The following is a 10,000-nucleotide window of genomic DNA, read 5'->3' as shown; positions in this document are numbered from 1 at the left end:
GCCATCTGTAGGTCTCCCGCAACATGACCTCCTGCAACGACGATACCGTCATCTATGAGACGCCAAGCCGACTAAGACAGCGATGGGCCCACAGTGCCCTTCTTTCGACCCCACCCCAACGCCAGCGCCTCTGCCGCACGAAGTCGTGGACCGGCAATCACTCCACCTGCACCCGTTCGTGCCCCACCCCAACCGCCCAACTCGCAACTCCAGCGGATGAACGGCGGACTTTGCTCGCACTCGCAATGTGCAATCCACCCCTATAACGTGCGTTTCATGAAGAGTTATGTCCAATATGCGACATTCCCGCTGTCCATATACATGAGCTGCGAGCCGTACCACGTACGAGCTACAGACGCGATCGCGTTGCTCGCTGTACGAATGCAGATGCTCAGCGGCAGCTAGGAGGCGCTCCATCCATGTCGGTACCGGTGAGCGTTGCACTCGCAGTCGCAAAAACGTACGGCAAGTATATTACTCGGAAGAGTCAATGACAGTCCAAGCCCCCCTGCGTGGGAAGAGTCTTCCTAGGCCATGACCCACCGGAAGGGCGCAGCGTCCCCCACCCCAGACATGTGACGTCAGACTATCGGTATTGACGACTAGACTGATTCCTTATAATCATTTGCCATACACCGGTGGAAGCTGCCGAGACGAGTAACTACATAGCGGGCTCGCCGTGTCACTAATGTACAGAGATACAATAGTTTCGACTGGAACCGGATTAAACGTATACACGGCGCTGATTAGTAATAGATAGAGCCATCAGAATACAGATAATGTATAGACCTGTCCGTATACATGCTGAAAGACTCTGCTCACAATCACACGTCAGCCAGACACTCTTATCACGCACTACTCTCTGCCTGTAACAGGCACACAGACAATATGTAAGCACCAGCATGGAACAACACCCAGTGCATCCTCTCTGCCACATTAGACAATCCACACTATCATAACCAGACCGGGAGGTCCACTCGGAAAACAGAATATCCCACCCTTCCGACAACCACCATTGCTCAGCTAAGCCACCAACACCCACACATGTCCCAGACAGGGGTGCACCCAACATCACAATACTGCCTCCTGTCACACCACACAAACAATGGCAGGAATGAAAGACACAGGTCTGCCACAAGCATGGAATCAGAGCGCCGCCTGTTATGAGCCAAAGGTGCACCCTGACGTGGCAAATCAGATGATGCCGCAGTCATTTACTTACGATAATCACAATCAACAAACCGGGCCCCCCCCCCCCCCCAAGTGCCTTAACCTAACCCGTATTGTACCTTAACCTAACCCGTATTGTACCTTAACCTAACCCGTATTGTACCTTAACCTAACCCGTATTGTACCTTAACCTAACCCGTATTGTACCTTAACCTAACCCGTATTGTACCTTAACCTAACCCGTATTGTACCTTAACCTAACCCATATTGTACCTTAACCTAACCCATATTGTACCTTAACCTAACCCATATTGTACCTTAACCTAACCCATATTGTACCTTAACCTAACCCATATTGTACCTTAACCTAACCCATATTGTACCTTAACCTAACCCATATTGTACCTTAACCTAACCCATATTGTACCTTAACCTAACCCATGTTGCGCCTTAACCTAACCCATGTTGCGCCTTAACCTAACCCATGTTGCGCCTTAACCTAACCCATGTTGCGCCTTAACCTAACCCATGTTGCGCCTTAACCTAACCCATGTTGCGCCTTAACCTAACCCATGTTGCGCCTTAACCTAACCCATGTTGCGCCTTAACCTAACCCATGTTGCGCCTTAACCTAACCCATGTTGCGCCTTAACCTAACCCATGTTGCGCCTTAACCTAACCCATGTTGCGCCTTAACCTAACCCATGTTGCGCCTTAACCTAACCCATGTTGCGCCTTAACCTAACCCATGTTGCGCCTTAACCTAACCCATGTTGCGCCTTAACCTAACCCATGTTGCGCCTTAACCTAACCTATGTTGCGCCTTAACCTAACCTATGTTGCGCCTTAACCTAACCTATGTTGCGCCTTAACCTAACCTATGTTGCGCCTTAACCTAACCTATGTTGCGCCTTAACCTAACCTATGTTGCGCCTTAACCTAACCTATGTTGCGCCGTAACCTAACCTATGTTGCGCCGTAACCTAACCTATGTTGCGCCTTAACCTAACCTATGTTGCGCCTTAACCTAACCTATGTTGCGCCTTAACCTAACCTATGTTGCGCCGTAACCTAACCTATGTTGCGCCTTAACCTAACCTATGTTGCGCCGTAACCTAACCTATGTTGCGCCGTAACCTAACCTATGTTGCGCCTTAACCTAACCTATGTTGCGCCTTAACCTAACCTATGTTGCGCCTTAACCTAACCTATGTTGCGCCTTAACCTAACCTATGTTGCGCCTTAACCTAACCTATGTTGCGCCGTAACCTAACCTATGTTGCGCCTTAACCTAACCTATGTTGCGCCTTAACCTAACCTATGTTGCGCCGTAACCTAACCTATGTTGCGCCTTAACCTAACCTATGTTGCGCCTTAACCTAACCTATGTTGCGCCTTAACCTAACCTATGTTGCGCCTTAACCTAACCTATGTTGCGCCTTAACCTAACCTATGTTGCGCCTTAACCTAACCTATGTTGCGCCTTAACCCAACACACGTTGGGCCTTAACCCAACACACGTTGGGCCTTAACCCAACACACGTTGGGCCTTAACCCAACACACGTTGGGCCTTAACCCAACACACGTTGGGCCTTAACCCAACACACGTTGGGCCTTAACCCAACACACGTTGGGCCTTAACCCAACACACGTTGGGCCTTAACCCAACACACGTTGGGCCTTAACCCAACACACGTTGGGCCTTAACCCAACACACGTTGGGCCTTAACCCAACACACGTTGGGCCTTAACCCAACACACGTTGGGCCTTAACCCAACACACGTTGGGCCTTAACCCAACACACGTTGGGCCTTAACCCAACACACGTTGGGCCTTAACCCAACACACGTTGGGCCTTAACCCAACACACGTTGGGCCTTAACCCAACACACGTTGGGCCTTAACCCAACACACGTTGGGCCTTAACCCAACACACGTTGGGCCTTAACCCAACACACGTTGGGCCTTAACCCAACACACGTTGGGCCTTAACCCAACACACGTTGGGCCTTAACCCAACACACGTTGGGCCTTAACCTGCTCTGTAATTGTCATACGACGCGTTAAATTAGTGTAGTGTTGCCTAACTGCAACCCCCGCAATATAGTTTGCTACTCGCACTGCCCGGTCCCCAGAGTATCGCTTCATGTTAAACACCTTGCAGCTATACACTGTAATGCGGATGGCGGCAGGACGTACATGCTCAATGCCCTTCGCAGTTGTTCATTGGCATTCGCATGGCGAAGCACAGCCTACGTTGTGGTACGGCTTGTGGCAACTGTCCGCTGATGTTGTACGTCCAAATCACACACTGTACCGCACATTGGTCCTCATGTACTGAATGATACATCGTGGTACATGTGTGACCGTACCACGACTGCGCCAACAACGGCGAACCATACGGTCCAAATATTGTGCACTCAGCTACGTGTCGTCTCCCTATAAGAGCTGGATTGCAGTATGGTATGCCGTGGATGGCGATCAGCATGAGCCGTCTGTTGATGTAGTGGCGCGTGTTGTCAGACGTAGTCGTCTCTTCTCACACACCGTGATAGCATGGTGCACTGCGTTCCACATCTGCGACATGCGACAGAGGCCGGTTGACAGTCGTTCGCGCAATGGACATCGCATACGTACGGGGGCCACCTTCCACGTGTTCGCGAAGCGTGCACATGTTGTTGCGTGTATGTGGGCAGACATAGTGTGTCGTGACACCTGACACAGGCATGCAACAATCGTTGAATTTGCAAATGGCGATGGACGTCTACGTTTGCTGGTGACGTTACGCAAATGAAGAACTGGTAAACCGTTGTGGTGCGGTTGTTCTCGCTAGAGGTGAATCAGTGATGGCGACGATCGGTTGAGCTACCAACCGGTTGTTTCAGCGATACCCACCATGCCCACGAACGTGAATGGCATGTGGGTGTGAAGCGATACGCGGCGGTGGCTGGGTGGGACCGTCCCCGGCCGGTGAGGGGGGGCCTTCCGGCGTGCTGGCCGCGCGGTGCGTGGGCGCACGCGCTACAGCCGGCTGGTGGGGGCGGCCAGTGGCAGGCGCGCCGGCCGACGGAGGCGGCAGGCGGCGCAGCTGCGCGCCGGCGCACCCTGCACGCGGCGCCGTGCGGCCAAAGTAGGTCCTCGCGGGCCCGGTGCGAAGCGCGGTGGACATCTGCAGTGTGCTGGTCCGATTGAGGACTGTGTGCGCTGAGGATGCGCCGCCGCCCGGCGCTCGGCGCCGCGACGCCGTCTGCTGCTCGGTCGCCTCTGCGGTTCTCGCAGGTGGATTGTATCGCAGCTGTGCGGACGTGTTGGCGCGTGCGCTGTGCTGGGAGAGTTCGCTTCGGCACCCAAGTGGGGCTTTTGTCCTTCTGTGGCGCTGGCGTTGGAGCTGCCGGCCACCGTAGGTGGCGCGTGTTGTCTCCCGCCGGCAATGCCACGACAGCACGCTCCCGGGCCTCTGTCGGCAGCGGCAAGCTCAGTTGGGAGCACGGGTGGTCGCACCTAAAGCGTCTACTCGCCAAACTCCGGGCGATTGCGCCTCTCTCGAACCCGACCAAGTACTTAGGACGGCGCTGCGCGCCGCCGGGACCTGAGAGGGTTTCGAGGTGTATTGTGCAGGGGAGCTCAGCCTCCTCCTGTTTGCAGAATAATTGAGCGGACGCTTGCGTGTTCGCGCGGGCCCCCGGGACACACTCCCGGGCGGCCGGCTGCTCAGCTCTAGTTGACGCAGCTCCCTGGTTGATCCTGCCAGTAGTCATATGCTTGTCTCAAAGATTAAGCCATGCATGTCTCAGTACAAGCCGCATTAAGGTGAAACCGCGAATGGCTCATTAAATCAGTTATGGTTCCTTAGATCGTACCCACGTTACTTGGATAACTGTGGTAATTCTAGAGCTAATACATGCAAACAGAGTCCCGACCAGAGATGGAAGGGACGCTTTTATTAGATCAAAACCAATCGGTCGGCTCGTCCGGTCCGTTTGCCTTGGTGACTCTGAATAACTTTGGGCTGATCGCACGGTCCTCGTACCGGCGACGCATCTTTCAAATGTCTGCCTTATCAACTGTCGATGGTAGGTTCTGCGCCTACCATGGTTGTAACGGGTAACGGGGAATCAGGGTTCGATTCCGGAGAGGGAGCCTGAGAAACGGCTACCACATCCAAGGAAGGCAGCAGGCGCGCAAATTACCCACTCCCGGCACGGGGAGGTAGTGACGAAAAATAACGATACGGGACTCATCCGAGGCCCCGTAATCGGAATGAGTACACTTTAAATCCTTTAACGAGTATCTATTGGAGGGCAAGTCTGGTGCCAGCAGCCGCGGTAATTCCAGCTCCAATAGCGTATATTAAAGTTGTTGCGGTTAAAAAGCTCGTAGTTGGATTTGTGTCCCACGCTGTTGGTTCACCGCCCGTCGGTGTTTAACTGGCATGTATCGTGGGACGTCCTGCCGGTGGGGCGAGCTGAAGGCGTGCGACGCGCCTCGTGCGTGCTCGTGCGTCCCGAGGCGGACCCCGTTGCAATCCTACCAGGGTGCTCTTGAGTGAGTGTCTCGGTGGGCCGGCACGTTTACTTTGAACAAATTAGAGTGCTTAAAGCAGGCAAGCCCGCCTGAATACTGTGTGCATGGAATAATGGAATAGGACCTCGGTTCTATTTTGTTGGTTTTCGGAACCCGAGGTAATGATTAATAGGGACAGGCGGGGGCATTCGTATTGCGACGTTAGAGGTGAAATTCTTGGATCGTCGCAAGACGAACAGAAGCGAAAGCATTTGCCAAGTATGTTTTCATTAATCAAGAACGAAAGTTAGAGGTTCGAAGGCGATCAGATACCGCCCTAGTTCTAACCATAAACGATGCCAGCCAGCGATCCGCCGCAGTTCCTCCGATGACTCGGCGGGCAGCCTCCGGGAAACCAAAGCTTTTGGGTTCCGGGGGAAGTATGGTTGCAAAGCTGAAACTTAAAGGAATTGACGGAAGGGCACCACCAGGAGTGGAGCCTGCGGCTTAATTTGACTCAACACGGGAAACCTCACCAGGCCCGGACACCGGAAGGATTGACAGATTGATAGCTCTTTCTTGATTCGGTGGGTGGTGGTGCATGGCCGTTCTTAGTTGGTGGAGCGATTTGTCTGGTTAATTCCGATAACGAACGAGACTCTAGCCTGCTAACTAGTCGCGTGACATCCTTCGTGCTGTCAGCGATTACTTTTCTTCTTAGAGGGACAGGCGGCTTCTAGCCGCACGAGATTGAGCAATAACAGGTCTGTGATGCCCTTAGATGTTCTGGGCCGCACGCGCGCTACACTGAAGGAATCAGCGTGTCTTCCTAGGCCGAAAGGTCGGGGTAACCCGCTGAACCTCCTTCGTGCTAGGGATTGGGGCTTGCAATTGTTCCCCATGAACGAGGAATTCCCAGTAAGCGCGAGTCATAAGCTCGCGTTGATTACGTCCCTGCCCTTTGTACACACCGCCCGTCGCTACTACCGATTGAATGATTTAGTGAGGTCTTCGGACTGGTACGCGGCATTGACTCTGTCGTTGCCGATGCTACCGGAAAGATGACCAAACTTGATCATTTAGAGGAAGTAAAAGTCGTAACAAGGTTTCCGTAGGTGAACCTGCGGAAGGATCATTACCGACTAGACTGCATGTCTTTCGATGTGCGTGTCGTGTCGCGCAACACGCTACCTGTACGGCTCGCAGTAGCCGTGCGCCGCGTGCGGAACCACGCGTGCTTCTCAAAACTAACGCCAATGTTGTGTGGTACGAGCGCTGAAGCGCTGGAGCGGCTGGCCTGCGGCACCTGGCGCCTGGCGCCGGTTTTGAATGACTTTCGCCCGACTGCCTGTCCGCTCCGGTGTGGAGCCGTACGACGCCCATCGGCCGTGAGGCCGTTGGACACAGAACGCTTGAACAGGGGCCGCCACACGCCTACGTCCCGCCTATGCAACTGTCTTGAAAGAGACAGTGTAAACTAAGAAAAGATCACCCAGGACGGTGGATCACTCGGCTCGTGGGTCGATGAAGAACGCAGCAAATTGCGCGTCGACATGTGAACTGCAGGACACATGAACATCGACGTTTCGAACGCACATTGCGGTCCATGGATTCCGTTCCCGGGCCACGTCTGGCTGAGGGTCGGCTACGTATACTGAAGCGCGCGGCGTTTGCCCCGCTTCGCAGACCTGGGAGCGTCGCGGCCGCCTGTGGGGCCGGCCGCGCCTCCTTAAACGTGCGATGCGCGCCCGTCGCCTGGCGGTTCGCATACCGGTACTTACTCGGTAGCGTGCACAGCCGGCTGGCGGTGTGGCGTGCGACACCTCGTACAACGACCTCAGAGCAGGCGAGACTACCCGCTGAATTTAAGCATATTACTAAGCGGAGGAAAAGAAACTAACAAGGATTCCCCCAGTAGCGGCGAGCGAACAGGGAAGAGTCCAGCACCGAACCCCGCAGGCTGCCGCCTGTCGTGGCATGTGGTGTTTGGGAGGGTCCACTACCCCGACGCCTCGCGCCGAGCCCAAGTCCAACTTGAATGAGGCCACGGCCCGTAGAGGGTGCCAGGCCCGTAGCGGCCGGTGCGAGCGTCGGCGGGACCTCTCCTTCGAGTCGGGTTGCTTGAGAGTGCAGCTCCAAGTGGGTGGTAAACTCCATCTGAGACTAAATATGACCACGAGACCGATAGCGAACAAGTACCGTGAGGGAAAGTTGAAAAGAACTTTGAAGAGAGAGTTCAAAAGTACGTGAAACCGTTCTGGGGTAAACGTGAGAAGTCCGAAAGGTCGAACGGGTGAGATTCACGCCCATCCGGCCACTGGCCTCCGCCCTCGGCAGATGGGGCCGGCCGCCCGCGCGGAGCAATCCGCGGCGGGGTCGTGTCCGGTTGCCTTTCCACTCGCCGCGGGGTGGGGCCGTTCCGGTGTGCGGTGGGCCGCACTTCTCCCCTAGTAGGACGTCGCGACCCGCTGGGTGCCGGCCTACGGCCCGGGTGCGCAGCCTGTCCTTCCGCGGGCCTCGGTTCGCGTCTGTTGGGCAGAGCCCCGGTGTCCTGGCTGGCTGCCCGGCGGTATATCTGGAGGAGTCGATTCGCCCCTTTGGGCGCTCGGGCTCCCGGCAAGCGCGCGCGGTTCTTCCCGGATGACGGACCTACCTGGCCCGGCCCCGGACCCGCGCCGCTGTTGGCTCGGGATGCTCTCGGGCGGAATAATCGCTCCCGTCAGCGGCGCTTCAGCTTTGGACAATTTCACGACCCGTCTTGAAACACGGACCAAGGAGTCTAACATGTGCGCGAGTCATTGGGCTGTACGAAACCTAAAGGCGTAATGAAAGTGAAGGTCTCGCCTTGCGCGGGCCGAGGGAGGATGGGGCTTCCCCGCCCTTCACGGGGCGGCGGCCTCCGCACTCCCGGGGCGTCTCGTCCTCATTGCGAGGTGAGGCGCACCTAGAGCGTACACGTTGGGACCCGAAAGATGGTGAACTATGCCTGGCCAGGACGAAGTCAGGGGAAACCCTGATGGAGGTCCGTAGCGATTCTGACGTGCAAATCGATCGTCGGAGCTGGGTATAGGGGCGAAAGACTAATCGAACCATCTAGTAGCTGGTTCCCTCCGAAGTTTCCCTCAGGATAGCTGGTGCTCGTACGAGTCTCATCCGGTAAAGCGAATGATTAGAGGCCTTGGGGCCGAAACGACCTCAACCTATTCTCAAACTTTAAATGGGTGAGATCTCCGGCTTGCTTGATATGCTGAAGCCGCGAGCAAACGACTCGGATCGGAGTGCCAAGTGGGCCACTTTTGGTAAGCAGAACTGGCGCTGTGGGATGAACCAAACGCCGAGTTAAGGCGCCCGAATCGACGCTCATGGGAAACCATGAAAGGCGTTGGTTGCTTAAGACAGCAGGACGGTGGCCATGGAAGTCGGAATCCGCTAAGGAGTGTGTAACAACTCACCTGCCGAAGCAACTAGCCCTGAAAATGGATGGCGCTGAAGCGTCGTGCCTATACTCGGCCGTCAGTCTGGCAGTCATGGCCGGTCCTTGCGGCCGGCCGCGAAGCCCTGACGAGTAGGAGGGTCGCGGCGGTGGGCGCAGAAGGGTCTGGGCGTGAGCCTGCCTGGAGCCGCCGTCGGTGCAGATCTTGGTGGTAGTAGCAAATACTCCAGCGAGGCCCTGGAGGGCTGACGCGGAGAAGGGTTTCGTGTGAACAGCCGTTGCACACGAGTCAGTCGATCCTAAGCCCTAGGAGAAATCCGATGTTGATGGGGGCCGTCATAGCATGATGCACTTTGTGCTGGCCCCCGTTGGGCGAAAGGGAATCCGGTTCCTATTCCGGAACCCGGCAGCGGAACCGATACAAGTCGGGCCCCTCTTTTAGAGATGCTCGTCGGGGTAACCCAAAAGGACCCGGAGACGCCGTCGGGAGATCGGGGAAGAGTTTTCTTTTCTGCATGAGCGTTCGAGTTCCCTGGAATCCTCTAGCAGGGAGATAGGGTTTGGAACGCGAAGAGCACCGCAGTTGCGGCGGTGTCCCGATCTTCCCCTCGGACCTTGAAAATCCGGGAGAGGGCCACGTGGAGGTGTCGCGCCGGTTCGTACCCATATCCGCAGCAGGTCTCCAAGGTGAAGAGCCTCTAGTCGATAGAATAATGTAGGTAAGGGAAGTCGGCAAATTGGATCCGTAACTTCGGGATAAGGATTGGCTCTGAGGATCGGGGCGTGTCGGGCTTGGTCGGGAAGTGGGTCAGCGCTAACGTGCCGGGCCTGGGCGAGGTGAGTGCCGTAGGGGTGCCGGTAAGTGCGGGCGTTTAGCGCGGGCGTGGTCTGC

The 10,000-nt window shown here is 55.7% G+C and overlaps 2 non-coding genes and 1 pseudogene across 2 annotated transcripts; all 3 read left to right on the top strand.

The window, feature by feature from the left end:
* The first annotated feature begins 4,903 nt into the window (after nt 1-4,903).
* LOC124592651 lies at nt 4,904-6,813 on the top strand. The gene has a single exon (XR_006977597.1). It is a non-coding gene; the product is annotated as a small subunit ribosomal RNA (ribosomal RNA).
* A 351-nt stretch (nt 6,814-7,164) lies between these two features.
* Nucleotides 7,165-7,319, top strand: LOC124592658. Its single transcript, XR_006977603.1, has one exon. It is a non-coding gene; the product is annotated as a 5.8S ribosomal RNA (ribosomal RNA).
* Nucleotides 7,320-7,507: 188 nt separating this feature from the next.
* LOC124592657 overlaps nt 7,508-10,000 on the top strand; it is a 6,236-nt pseudogene continuing 3,743 nt past the window's right edge.

The sequence above is a fragment of the Schistocerca americana genome, unplaced genomic scaffold (genome assembly GCF_021461395.2).
Source record: "Schistocerca americana isolate TAMUIC-IGC-003095 unplaced genomic scaffold, iqSchAmer2.1 HiC_scaffold_953, whole genome shotgun sequence".
In the NCBI taxonomy this organism is placed as follows: Eukaryota; Metazoa; Arthropoda; class Insecta; order Orthoptera; family Acrididae; genus Schistocerca; species Schistocerca americana.
Note: the sequence above shows the minus strand (reverse complement) of the source record. Positions and strands in the feature narration are given on the sequence as shown.